Here is an 11,735-nt window from a genome sequence, read left to right as displayed (position 1 = left end):
ACTTTGGAGACATTCCTCTGTAAGGCGCATGTTTGGTTTCAACTCCTGATAGAGAGGGTATCATTCTGGAGGAAACGTGCCAAATCTGGGATCAGCGTCAAAAATATTTTCCTACCATTCTTAAGTGAAGTTAAACAAGCAAACTTATTAAATGAGGAAGGAAGGGAGGAAGGAAAGGATCTGCCAAGTTTTTGGTAAGAGGTGACTTAATACCTCTAAGCTACAAATGCCTTAAACGTGGGGTTTAATCCAAGAGCTGGCGGGCTCCCAGCGAAAGCTTCAGAGCTCCCTGGCAGCTCCCGCTCCATCGAGGCGCTCCGTGCTCGCTCCCTCTGCCCGCTCCCCAGCAGGACTTTGCTCCATCAGCTTTCTCCATTAGAGGGCATTAGAGGCCACTGAAATCCCTCAAGCTTGAACTAACTGGAGGAGAGGAAAATAGTCCGTGGTTTCTTTTCCTTTGATAAATGACCGGTGGTTTTGTATTCTTTCCGGGACATGAATCTTATTGACTTATCCGACGTGTGCTGGATAGATTTCAAAATGGGGAGAAACTTCTTCTGAAAGATTAAGCCGTGGATTTTTCTTTTGTATCCTCTGCTTCCCAGTTCCTCCCTGACTGCAATAGGATCTGTTAAATAGGAGCAGAGCAAGCAAATGGTCTGAGTAGATTAATAGTAATCACAGAATGATGGATTATACTTTAGAGAAATTAGAGTTTCTATACAAAATATTCACACAGGAACTTTTATCCTGGAAAGACTAATCAGCAAAGGATAATTAAAATTGTAGTACATAGTTTCACACAATAAATTTCTAAATGCAAATATTTCTGTTCCAGTAGAAAACTCATTTGGATGCAAAAGACCAGGAGTTTAATCCCTGATACTTGGACTGATACAAAGAAATAGTCCATTATCAAGATGTCATAAGAGCTCAAATATTCTAAAGGAACTGAATGGAACGGCATATTTTCTGAAACTGAGACTTACGCCATGCACTGGAAATGGATAAAGATGTATTAAGATGGTGTCTGCTATTTTGCCTTAGAGGTATAAACAAGCTCTTTGTCAAATCCTAGTTGAAGTTTGTTTGATCACAATCTCTCCCAGTGTACGTGTTTATCTTCTAAAAACTTCAGAGAATGAGATCATTTTGTGTATCTACTTTTTGCTTCCCCGAGTAAGCAATGCCTTTCCCAGATATTACAGACATTTGCAGAGGTTAAGTTACTTAAATATTATAAAGCGATATTTTAATTGTTCTGGATGACTAACCAGCCCGGCCTAGATTATCACATTGCCCCAAAAGATAATTCAAGGTTATCACTTCCTCCCTCTGAAATTCTGTTTCCTTAGTCATTTATCATACAGCAGGGGTCAAAAAGAAGAGAGATTTCACAGGAGAGGAAGACCAGATAGACCTCGTGACTGGTATTTTCTGGCTTCTTTTCTGTGTGATCTCATACAAAGGGCGGAGTTTCAGCCACAGGAAGCCAACTGGAGGTCTGGCGTGTCACCGGGATGAGACCAGGAGGGACAAATATGCAGTGAGAGCTGCAGGCCAGTCAGGAACCTCTGGTGCTCTTTCACCATAAGGCGTTGTCATTAGATTTGGTCTTCCAGGTGAAGTGATTGTACTTTACTTCCTAATGGCACTCAAACACTTCAGCATTGTTTTTCTCCTTCATAACAAATCAAGAATATTGCAGATATCAGAGCTCTGTTACTGGGAAGGTGCAGATTAACTCCCCGTTACCTCTCTATAGTGGATACTACTATAAATAACACAAACATTACCTCCTCCTCTTGGTTGTGCTGTGATTAATAGTTTTCTATGTTTTTAATCTTTACCTGAGCCTCATATTACTGGATATTCCTGCAAGTTTAGTAACTTCACCCATTGACACCACCAAGGCGTGTTCCTATTCTCAAGCGTTATGTATCCATCTAAGAACATCCCTCTTAAATCTGTCAGCATCACTGTCCGATGCCTTTTAAGCAAAACCGGTTACATTTGCACCCCTTCTCTCCCCCTTGGTCACAGAGCCAGCTAACCTGCTAAGGGTCCGTTCTCCTGCAGCATGGCCCACCTGGGAAGATACAAGCTCGTCCTGCCTGCGCCTTGCCAGGCGATGCACATTCACTCCCCTTTCAGCTTCCTTACATCTCATCTCCATCTACTCTACATCCTGCAGCGTGTAACCTGCACAGTGTTTCCACTGTAAGCAACGCTCCTTCTGGATAATGCCTTATCCTTACTTCCCCAGGCAGGATTCTCAGTAAAATCGTATTATACTTGCTTGAGTGCTTGTCTTCATAAAGCTTTCTAGTGCCTCGTGATCTGCTGTGTCAAAGGCTACTCACACCCAAACGAACCTACCCAACCAGTCACGGATGAATGCCCATCACTCAGATGAACTGTGAAATTAAAACCAGTATCAACTTGCTCAGGGACACAATAAAAGTCTGGGCCTGATACTTTTTTCCCCTTGACGCTATTTAAAGCCCCATGTAATTTCCCTTAACTTCAGTGGAATTATTTCTGTTAGATCAGCTGATTTTAGATTATAATCACACAGCCTCAGACCCTGGATTTGGATTCAGTAACATCAGCACATCGATAAAGTACGTCTATTGTTGGAGTGTCGAAGATCTAAGCTCTGCTGACACAGTAGCATCCACACCGCACCCCTGCTCAATTCAGTGATGACAAAATACCTGGTACCAGAAACATGATTCACTTACACAGATGTGAGTCAATGGTTTAGCAAAGATCTGCATCAATTCACAGTTATTTGTACTGTTATTTTAACTTACTTTAAACACAGACGCTGTGCAGCACACAGAAATGCCACTGGACCAGCCCATTCACCAAAGATTGCCTTTTTTCCCTCCTCTCTCTTCTTAAGTGACCAGGTGTGCAAGAGGGACTGAAGGAGGAAAGTGTCTGATGGAAAGATAAGTCTTTAAGAACTGGGAGAATCTCAAGACCGGAATTTAGTTTTCTGCTTCTTAAACAACCTTTTTGTAAGCCTCATGTTAGCCTGTATGAATTTATGAATATAAAGACTCTTTGTTACAGAACAGTTTTTACCAACTGCTGCTCTATTTCCTTCCCATGAGTCACGCTATTAGCTGATGCTGCCCTATTTAATTTCAACTGCTGCTTAAGCCCACACAAGATTTTCTAAAATAAAATTTAAAAAAAGCTTGGTTGAAATAGACATCAAGTGGTTTGAAGGGATGTTATATGGTACTGCCCTGCAGAGACAGTACATGCTGGTTTACTGGGCTTCCAAATAATGCCAAACAGCATGGAGTCCTCGGGTGCAGTGTCCTAGAGCTGCTGTTAAATGGAGCTGAAAATTGAGAATGAAGCTTACCTAGGACAGAAAAGTCACAGTACTACTGTGGATTTGAAAATCCCTAAGCAGAAACTTAGGAAGGTAAATTTTAAACCCATTGAAATTAATTAGACTTGAGGCTCATCCTTTACCTGGGTTACAGATAAATAGATAGATAAGTAGATAGATAGATAGATAGATAGACAGACAGACAGATAGATAGAAGGTAGGTATTTGCTAAATTTACAGACACTTGCTAAGCAACCAGGGGTTCTATTTTTGCTACTGTCTTCGAAGCATTGCTATATTTGGCACTGTGCAATGGTTTTATCAATGGCAAATCGTGACCTGACTGGCACTAATGTCAAGACCTCAGCCTAAAGTAATAATTAACTGCCTGTCTGCTACCTCATAGTAACATCTTACATAAACTTAGGAAGCAACGCAGAGGCCTACAGTATCACTTCCCACCATCTTTTCTTTTGCATAGCTAAAGCCACAAAGGAAAAGGACAGCAGTAAGGACACGTTGAGGGGAGTTTCTTGTCTCTGAGAAGAGTGGACTTCTAATTATTTTTAATCCTTAAAGGAAGAGCCCACCTGGCACGGTGAAGGACCCCAGAGCCATGTCTCTCTGGTGAACACCATGTCTACATTTGAACTTTCCTGGTGAACTCTTGGCTGGTATCCAAACGTAGGTCCAGTATTTTTTTTTTTTCATGATCTTGCCACATGGGCAACAAAAATGTTGGAGAATCAAACTGCCGGCCACCAGTAGCTATTGTTGCCCTAAACTTGAACCTGACTCTTTAAGGATCTGGGCACTCATTAACCCATTTTGCAAGGCACTCATTAACCCATTTTGTATTTTTGTAATCTTTTTTTCATTATGGGTGTAATCCTGCAGTACTGCAGGTCCACAGATTTCCTAAATATCATCATGTGACTTAAAGCAGCGGTGAAACAAAAACATCACCTCTGCCTTACTTGCAGTTGTAACAGGGGTTGAGAAACAGGAATAAAGCATTCCAAAGCTGCAAAGGGCAGGGAAAAATGCCAAGTGCTTTCCAGAGTATGTAGTATGACAGGAAAAGCCAGCTCCAAAAGAAAGGAGAGAGGAGGCAAGAGGGAAAAATACTTCCAGGGAAGGGAAGGGGAAGGGGAAGGGGAAGGGGAAGAGAAGGACAAAGCTACACCTGTGAAGCACACAAGCTTCCCCCAGCTTAATCCTGTAATGGAATTGCACTTAAAATATTTTGCTCTATTAGACTGGCAGAATTGAAGTGGTCAATTCATCTTTTCCTTCCACAGACAGAAATAGTTACGCTGCTATAAAAGTCTATTTCTATTCTGAAAAGCAAACATATTATGCAGTTCTGTGCACTTTTACAGCTGTAGAGCTGTATCTTTATCAGAACTTCCACTGGCACATTGATCTAAGTTTAAAAAAAAAAAAATTTACACCCTTTCTTGACACAGTCATGGTAGTACAACCTTCAAATATAGATCAAAAGGGCATTGATTGAGCTGTCTCGTGAGACAGAAGGCTTTATCACACTAGCATGGGAAAGACTCTAATTGCAGTTTAAAGATTAGAAGCTGCACAGACACAAATTGAGCATGAGTGAGTCTGCCCAGCCTCCACGTGGCGGCTTTATCACCCTTACGCTGGGGTTGGGTAACACAGCTCTTCACTATACAACCTGCGGTTTGCGTTGCAGGAGCTTGTAAGGGCTCCCACTGAAACCTAGATGCCTTTATATTGGGTGCTGTACAAATAAAGATTAAGAAGAAATCCCTTCCTTGCAACCTTAAAAGATGAAAGAGGCAACAGTGGAGAGGGCAAACAGAAGCACAGCAAGCCGGTGTGACTGACTCAGCGGTCACGCAGCAAGTCAGCAACAGCCATGAGCAGTGTCAGTCTCCTGGCTCCCAGATCAGAGCCTTTCTGCTGGAAAACTGTCTCCTCACCAGATCCTCGGAGAACAGCTGAATTGTCTCTAGAAGGATGTAGGGTTGGAGCTTAGCAGCATAAGTGAAGATAAACACTAATTCGTAGCTTCTAATTTGGGCACTGTAGCAACAAAAAGTGAGTTTACCCATTTTTTATTTACTACTATAGCAATGGAAGTTACTATATCATTAAGCTCTACCCTGATATTGCTGTATTAATTGACAACACTGCCTTGTGTATTCCAATGAACACTGCTATCAGCCTTCTAATTGTGCTGTAAACCATGTCTGGTGGCACAGGATGTTTATACCGTGTGACGTTGCCTCACTGCCTGACGAGGCACCGTCACCTGATGCCACAGCAGCAGGTCCTGCATCGATTCTGCCACACCGGCCATGGAACCAACGGCTCAGCCGAAGCCCTGGCTGCTGCTCCAGCATATGACGAAGTCCTTCCCTCTTGTATATCTGCTCTTCTGCACATCTGCAGCTGATGCTTTGCCATTTCTCAAGTGACACTGGGCTGTCACAGAGCATGGGTGTTGCCTGACTATACAGGTGTCCCTGCAGCAGACAGGGAGGTCTCAGCTGAGAAGAGACGACCTGGGGAGATGAGCAGGGCTAAAAGGACAGTCCCTAGGCTGAAGTACTGGGCTCTGCCTCTGGAGGAGTTTTACTTCTATAGGCTACTCCATACAAACTTTGGTAAATCCTTGGTCTTCAGTCTCAATTTGCGTATTCATCTATAAAACAATGCTATAGAAAAAGCCATTGTGATCTTTAAATCTTTAATGTAATCATTTTCTGTGTGCAGGAGTACAAAGTGCTACTACCATCACAGCACAGGATGTCTGACTGAAAAAGCAGCATTTATAGCCCAAATTCTACAGTGTGTATTTTTAACATATCGTGTCACTGAATTAGGATATGTACTTCCTGTTCATGTCTGGATTTAGGCTTAAATTTCAGGTCTTGCAAGAATACTCCCTCTTCCCTGTGTCTTTATTTAACAGCAGCCTCTCCTCTTTCAAAGCTGCAGTGACCAGACCATTCCCAGCACTGAAGAGGCAGCAGCTGCTGAGACAAAATGTTCAGCCGCGATTACATTTGTCCTGCAGCCGATCAATCCCTCTGTAGGGCTGAGCATGTACGTCTCATTCCCCCTCTTTACGGTCATCAAAATGACATCTGACAAAAAGGCAAATTACGCTTCCCCAAAACCTTGCTTTGCTTTAGTGAGGAAGCTGCTGCTATTACCAAGGCTTATTTATTATACATTTTTTGTACAATTTGACTTCAATAGAGATATAATGAGTATATAACTAGAATCTCATCAGTCTTTTTCGGGAAACATTTATAAACAGTACAAAATAGACCCTAGTTAAACTTGAACTCATACTTGTGCACATACTGCCCACTACACCACTTGTGCAAGACAGTTATGTTCCATCTTCTGTATTTTCAGTACTAATGGCAACACTGAGCTTTTACTTTTCGTGCTACAGAGGCTGCTGGAATAATGGAGCACATAATTACATCCAGCCACTCTTTAGTACTCAAATTACAAAACCGGATTTCTGTGCCAGGCCTTCAGGAAGTAAGACATGGGAGGAATCTCACAAATAACCTGCAATTACATTAATGCAGAGAGCTGGTCCACCCCTTAAAAGCTCTGGGACTGACTGGAGTGGCCGGGCCTGGCTGATCGCAGAGCCAGACACGACGCCTCAGTGGAGAAAAACGTAATGCAAGGGGTAAATTACACCAGTCACAGCTCTGGCGCCTCTGTATCCAGCTCTGTTTAGAAATAGATCTAATGAAACAAAGCCTGCAGTGAAGAGGCAGTTAAACAGGGCAGCTGTGTTTGTATTGCTATAGCGTATTCCTTTAATTTACAGGAATGGGCTGGGCTCACAATAAGGTACTTCTACATAATTGTAGCTCTGCTTGCAGTACGAGTGGTTTAACTCTGCCTGCTTCCCAGATCCTTTTACTTACGATCATAGAAAGCTGGCTGCAGACGAGCACTCCCTTTCGCACAGATCTAGCTACGCAGTCAAATGACACTGCTCAGCTGCCACATTGCAGAAATGTCAATAAAGCGAACAAGAAACTGGTGGGGAAGGAAGAACTGAAGATGATGACATTACTGAAAGGATCAACACAGCTAGCTTTTCTTAAAACTACAGTACTATGTGTCTCTAGAAGTGGTATTACCTCATACTGGCTTTTTCTAGGCAAGAGCTCCTCAGGTAGCCTGCGGAATGCAGTGTTTGCAAGAAAGGATAAAACGTATGGGGCAAAAGAAGCTTGTTAACCCATTCCTATGCAAGGAACTAAATAAACCTTTTCTAAACACTTTCTAAACACTGTTTCTACTGCTGGTTATTAATGGACCTTTGCTCATTTGCTTGAAATCTTTGCAGCTTGTCTCTCCTTCCCTCTTTTTTCTTCAGCTTTTAAACGTTACCGCAGTTCTTCAATATACTTTTCCTCATGGGTTTCCCTTCAGATTGGAAAAACGTTTGAGAGATTGCACTGCTGGACATTCCTGCTGCTGAGAAAATAAGTAACTACCTCTTGCAAAAAAGTTACAATACGATACCAGGGTCGTGTCTGGTAATAAACTCTCCCAAACCATTGCCAGTTTTTATACAAAATCTTGTTCTAATCTCAACCAAGTCCTGTTCCGCTCACCTGTTTTTCCTTCTTCTTTCCCTGTCATGCTTTGATTCAAGATTGGGTCTATAAAGTAATGTGATTTCTGAGTCAGTGATATAACCGAGAATACTCACACTTACTCAAATGTCACTAGTTACCCTTACGAACCCCGCCTGTATTTTATTCCGAGTGTGCCCGCCTGGAGAAGTTCTGCGCCCTGAGCTGCAGACGCGTTTGTGGGAATTTTCCCAAAAGCGATGACAGGCATACATGTGTCCTAATACAGGAATTTGGGTTTACGGCATTGCTCTGTTTGCCTTAATACCTGTCTTTACACTACTATCTATTCAAGTTCATATTCTAGTATTTACTTTAAGACTCCTTTACACCCCTCTCACTCTGTATACACTGGGCAAACACAGGCTCACGTTAAGAAGCTGCATTGCAAATAAGCAAGTTCCCATTTTCTCCCCCAACTCTTATACTTATTTCCAACATTTTAACAACCCATCAAAAGTGGGGACAAGAAGAGATCTTAAGAAATTATTTTGTCCAACCTCCAGCTTCAAAGAACCTAAATTTCTCTCAAATTCTTCACCTTTTCTGTAGCCCTGTGCACGTGTTCCTGTAACAACAGGCCTGGATACGAACCACCTAAATATTTTCAAGCTCAGTTCCACATCAGCTCGGGCCCACCTCTGATCTGTGAGCAAAGCAAACACTCTTTATCTATAAGCAACCTGCTCTTTCCCAACGCCGCAGCAGGAATGCAGCTGCCTCTGTCTCCAGGCAGAAGCTGTCAGACACGACCCTGTCATTCCCCAACATGCTGACTTTTTCTGTTCTTACTATTTTATCGATGTGCTTTACAGAATGTGTGTAGTCTAGCCTTTTCCTTTTTCCTGTTAAACTCAACTTGCTTTTCTATAAATTGAATTTACAGACAATTTATTGAAAGTTACAATGACACCCTTCACGCAATTGATATTCCCTCTGTTTGCCTAATCCTGCTAGTCCAATGCCAAAACACAGATTTCATAAAAAGCAAAAAAATATTCTTCCTATTGTAAACATGTTCAGCAGTTTATTACTGACTACATCCTACATTAGCACAAATCGCTGTACGTTTCTGCCTTGGATCAGATATTTAAAAAAAAAAAAAAACACAACAAAAAAGGAAGGCTATTTTATATTTACACAAAAGTGGATGGGTCTGGAACAATTCAGAGTATTCCCCGCTATCTTGTTATCTGTACACTCAGAGTCGGACAGGACATAGCCCTTATTTTTACTTGTTACGTGACTGCTTTGACATTCCTCTGGTCTCACATCAGCTTCCCAGTCCCAGCCCTTTTCGTCCAATGCACGGTCACATCAGGCAGCGGGTACAGATCCCCTCAGCACTTGCAAAGGCGGCACTTTTGCTTCGAAAGGTGCAGGCTGTTCCCCATGGGGACTTCCAGCTCTCAGCAGCGAGGGCTGCGGAGACCCTCTGCTTCCCCACCGCCACGCCTTGCCTGCGCGCCCGGGGCCTCTGCCTCGGCTTCTCCCCTCCAGCAGGCTCCGTCTGCAATATTTAACTGCACTGTACTTACCAGGAGCAAGGAACGAAAAGAAGGACAGAAAAATAAGCAGTCCAAGAAAGGTTATTTTCAATCTGGCAGACAGAGCCTGTTGCAGACCAGAACATCAGCTGGATAGATCCTCCTCCATATCACAGGGAAATTAATGTTCTCACAAGGTGGGTCTGTCTCATCCAAGAGCTGTTCGATCAGCCCTGCCAGCCAGACCTTGGTGCCCAGAGATGAAAGTCAAATTATGAATCTGGCGTCTTGGGGAAGGGAGGGGAGCAAGTTTGTAAAACAAACAAAAAATGGAGGGGACTGAAGTATAGCTCCCTGCAGCCAACCAAGAGCTGAGCGACGTCTGGCTGGGTCTGAGCGGCGCTGGCAAAGGCACAAGGGCCAAGAGGCATCATGTCTCCAGCAGTTCCTGGGCTGCTGCCCCAGGCTGCCTTGCGGAGGGAGGAGATGACCAGAGAGGAGAGGCCTGGGCTGAAGCTTTGAATGTCTTCTATGTGCATCCACAAGGAAGCAGGCCAGGACCGGACCTTTACTCCAACCCCACCAAGCATTGGCAAGAATTTGTGTCGAGGGGTGTCTCTGCATTCAGTCAAATGGCACATAGTGACTGCTGAAGGGCACTGTCCCTGTCCTCACCCTGCAGGAATACCAGTATGTCACCAGGCCTGATGTTCTACTGTTTAACATCTCCGCCTTACTTTATATTATTCCCTCATGGTACATTTTGATTGGATGTAGGAAGCGTCTAAATCTACAGTGTAGAAAAGAAACTGATCCATAAAATAATTCAGTATTCAATTATAATATTTTGCAGTCCTCATAAGACTTAGCATCTCTGTCTCAGAGCACGATGTTACCATTCCTGAACTGAGTTGGTTGTATTTAAGTTTGGTTTAAGTCTGAGCTTAATGACCTATCCAAATTCACCCAGGAAGCGGGTGGCAAAGTTATGAAGAGAAGCTAACACTTCTGATTCTACATCCCATGCTTTGGCCAAGAGACCTTGTATCCTCAATGATTTTAATGAACCAATTAGGATGTTTTTAACCCTGGTTATAATGAGAGATTGGTGTTTTGCACCACTGTAAATAATCAGATATAATTAGCGAGCAGAGTGAGGGAATTGAAGCCAAAGGAACACAAAACAGCTCAGTAACATTTTTCACTGCACAGTGGAATAGAAAGTAATTTCCCATCACAGGGCAGCACTGCAGACCGAGTGCCTCCGCCTGCCAGGCATCGCGCTCCTCCTGCAAGGAGCCTGAGCCTTCAAACTAATTGAAGCTATTGGCAGCCGAGTTCAGAGAAAACACAGGCTGAAGAGGAACACATTAAACTAGTATGTTTTAGAAAGGATTTTTTAAAGTGAAATAGCTGCGTGGTAGAGGTCAGTGATATTTGAGATTACACTGACATAGATTAGGGTGTGGATACAGTGAACTCAAGCGAGATGGACTTGCTTTCTCTGTCATACAGGGACCCTTTTCTACTATCCTTGTTTAGGACAGTTCAAGTTCAAAACTCTTAGCGTGACCTTCAGCCATCTGAGATAACAGCTCTTGTAACTCCAGTGGGTAAATTTAGCACAGATGTTTCTGAAAGCAGCTCCCTTACATGGTACCCATGGCTAGTTTACAAAGAAGGAATGGTTTTGAACCTAAAATGAATAAACCCAAACCTCTGCCTCCCTTATTCCAGTGCAGCTACTCATCACGAAAGCGCTGAATTCACCACACACACTAAGCCATCTGCTCTATTTATTATACCCAAAAATGTGGTCCAAAAATTATAAAATCCCAAAGAGACTAAAAGAATGCAGAGAAAAAAATTACTGTAGTCTATCTCGGGTATTCCATCTGTGCAACTTTTCCACAGCATACTCTTTTAGCAGACCTTTACAGATTAACCCTTTAGGTACCAGACATGCATCAATTTAAGACCATCTACAGAAAACTAATTCTATTTTTCACAATAAGCAATATGAATAAGCTACAGAGCAATGGGGGAGAAGGGGACAGAAATGACAGCTCAGAATTCCAGAAGGGAGGCACTGTCATCGATGTGCCTGTGGGAAAATCAGAAGATTATGCTCCTGGCTACTCCATGATGACCCTGAGAAAGTGGCCTCATCTCCCCGCTTCCCCTCCCAACCATTGTTTGTCTTCTCTACTTAGACTGCAAGCTCTTCAGGGCCAG

At 43.0% G+C, this 11,735-nt stretch overlaps 1 long non-coding RNA gene across 1 annotated transcript; it reads right to left on the bottom strand.

The window, feature by feature from the left end:
• On the bottom strand, positions 1–9,937 carry LOC134518991 (uncharacterized). Its single transcript, XR_010072104.1, has 3 exons — positions 9,552–9,937; positions 2,817–2,946; positions 1–628 (listed from the first exon to the last, which is right to left on the bottom strand). It is a non-coding gene; the product is annotated as an uncharacterized LOC134518991 (long non-coding RNA).
• Positions 9,938–11,735: the final 1,798 nt, after the last annotated feature.

Source organism: Chroicocephalus ridibundus, chromosome 7 (genome assembly GCF_963924245.1).
Source record: "Chroicocephalus ridibundus chromosome 7, bChrRid1.1, whole genome shotgun sequence".
In the NCBI taxonomy this organism is placed as follows: domain Eukaryota; kingdom Metazoa; phylum Chordata; class Aves; order Charadriiformes; family Laridae; genus Chroicocephalus; species Chroicocephalus ridibundus.
The sequence above is the reverse complement of the archived record's forward strand: the minus strand, read 5'-3'. Positions and strand labels throughout refer to the sequence as shown.